The 2,640-nt window shown below is 47.9% G+C and overlaps 1 protein-coding gene across 2 annotated transcripts in view; it reads left to right on the top strand.

Moving 5' to 3' along the window:
• Positions 1–2,640, top strand: part of ZEB2 (zinc finger E-box binding homeobox 2) — a 114,734-nt gene that overhangs the window by 3,809 nt on the left and 108,285 nt on the right. The window lies entirely within an intron of this gene.

The following is a 2,640-nucleotide window of genomic DNA, read 5'->3' as shown; positions in this document are numbered from 1 at the left end:
TTTTTTTTTTTTTTTTTTTGTTGGTAGGGACTCGAAAATGAAACTTCCTCCTCCCTGATAATTAATAATACTAATGAGTTCGGTGCCCGATTGTCCGTCGCTGCCCTCTCCCCCGGTCCCCGCCGGCCGCGCAGGGCCGGGGCGCAGTGGGACGCGGTGTTCTGGGCTGATTTCACATTTGGCAGCTTTCACTGGTGTGGTGGGTCTCTCTTTCTCCGTCTCTCCCCGTCCCTCCCTTAGTTTCTTCCTTTCTCTCCCGGCTGATAGCCGCTTCCCCGCCGCCAGCCTCTCCCTCCCCGCCCGCAGCCCCTCCATGGCCATCCCGGCCCCACTTCCAACAACTTTCCTCTCGAGGAGCCGGAGGAAGGAAGATATTTGTGTGAACCTGAACCCATGCGCTTATAGCTCAGCTACTTCATTTAAGTGGAGAGGTGGAGGTGGAGGGGGGCTGAAGGAGGAGGGGGACACACACAACAACAACAACAACAACAAAAAACACAAAGACGAGAGAATGTTGATTAGAAACAAATGATCCTGTCCCCCCTCCCCTTCCCTCTCTCTAGGTTGTGAGTGTGAGTGTGTGTGTGTGTGTGTGTGCGTGTGTGTGTCTTTTTCTTGTTGTGGTGGAGGCGTCGAGCCATATGGGGGAGTGATAGAGGAATTTTAGTCAGAAACTGTTCGTTATGTTACACTGGCTTTTCCCTTTGTGTTGTCTTTGATCTATTTGCTTGGCTTAGTATTACCAAAAAAAAAAAAAAAAACCAAAAGAAAAAAAACCTCAACTAAAATAATATATTCCGAGCAGCTTCCCAAGGATCCGTTCCTTGTTATCTTTTTTTAAAGTCTCTCCCCCTCCACCACCACCCTTTACTCTTGTGTCTGTCATTATTTAAGGTGGTCCTCACAGAGGAGACCTCCCCTTCCCCTCATCTCTGGGTAATTTAGTAGACATTAAAATTACACGTAATGTTTCCCTCTCCTCTCTTGTGTTTCCTCTGTTCTTTTTATTAAATGTTGGTTATTGATTTTCTAAAATCAATGTCTGTTGTGGGGCTTTTTTCCCCTTACAAGTATCTAAAGCACGTTGCTGATCAACTGGATAACAAAAGCTTTGTGTCAAGTAGCCTTTTTTCTTATGTTAAACAGTCATTTTTGAGAGAAAAAGAGAATGAGATTTAAAGCAACGCATCCAGAAGTGCTCTTTTGCAGTAAAGAATATTCTGAGTGTTTGAGGGGGTTTTATTCTTCTTCCTCAACCTCCTTGCTTTTCCAGGCAAGACTATTAGTTTAGCGTGTTAAACCCATCACATGCTCTCTGATGAGGGATGCATCTACGTGTGTAATATTTTCTCAACATGATTTGAGTCCTAAAAAAAAACCCACCACCACCCTTACCCTCCCCGCCAGAAAAAAAAAAAAAAATATAAAAAAAACCTGCTGGATGCCTCTGTTTGCCCAGGACACCAGGACCGTATCCTGGTAGTGCAGCCAAGTCTTTGGGAGCACGTATGGAGCGGGGTGGCAGATTCTGGTTGTTCCCATGCAAAAGGGTGTTTTCAGGGAGCTGCACTAACTTGGAAAAGCCACCACACTTGGGAGACGAAAGTTTAATTGCGATTTTTAAGGTAACCACTTAAAGATCCTGCAAACTTCAAGTGTGTGTGCACTGCCTATGCGAAGGGCTGAGTTCTCCCTTCAGTGTCTTGTTCTGGCCAAGACACGGGGTGGGAGGGGGGGGGAAGGAAATAATTCTCTACTTTCTGTCTGTCCCCTCTTTGTGATCCCTAATTTGTTTCTTTCATTCATTTCTGAGTGAGAAATGCCCTGGTTCTGAGGAGCAGGTAGAGCGAGGGTGGGTTTGGTTAGAGCATTTTTTTTTTTTTTCATTTTCTCGAGAAGCACGTATCCAATGCCTTTCCTGTTGGGAATTGCCTAGGATTTATCTGGACTGAGTGGATATTTCTTCTTTCCCGGAATCGTGGAAAAGATGTTACTTCTGAGCTTGTGTCTTTGCTGATAACACCAGAAACGGTGATGCTTATCGAACTCGGACAGAAATTCCTTAGAAACGCAGCAAAACCAAAATAAAATTTAAAAGCCACGGGGAAAAAAAATGAAATAGATGGTGATGAAGGAAGCGAGAGGAGCGTTAGTGAATCCCAGACACATTACAGACGGGGACAAAACAGAATAATCCAACTAATGCCTCAGTGGGCTCCACGCCTGTGTGCGTGTATCTGCGTGTGTGCGGGGATGGGCAAGGCTCGGGATGAGATACCGGGGCTGGATAAAATTACAGCGGACCTAAATAGGGTAGAAAGGAAGCAGGCTCGGGATTTTCCAAGATAACGGGGTTGATGAGAGCTGCTGGAGGGGGGGGGAGGTGTGGGTTGAGAGAGGCGATGTGGAAATCAATGAGGGGTGAGCCCCCCGGGGAGGGGGGGCAGCGGGGAGGATGGGAAGGAGAGAACCCCGAAAGCGGAGCGGGGGGGGGCGGGAGGTGCGGGAGCGGCAGCCCAGGAATGCAGCGGAGCTCCGGGAAGTTCAGTCAGATGATTCCCAGCGCCTGACTCACTTCGCGGCACTTTCACTCGGGAGAGAAGTGGCGGCAGAAGAGGAGGAGGAGGAGGAGGAGGAGGA

Source organism: Parus major, chromosome 7, assembly GCF_001522545.3.
Source record: "Parus major isolate Abel chromosome 7, Parus_major1.1, whole genome shotgun sequence".
Classification (NCBI taxonomy): domain Eukaryota; kingdom Metazoa; phylum Chordata; class Aves; order Passeriformes; family Paridae; genus Parus; species Parus major.
Note: the sequence above shows the minus strand (reverse complement) of the source record. Positions and strands in the feature narration are given on the sequence as shown.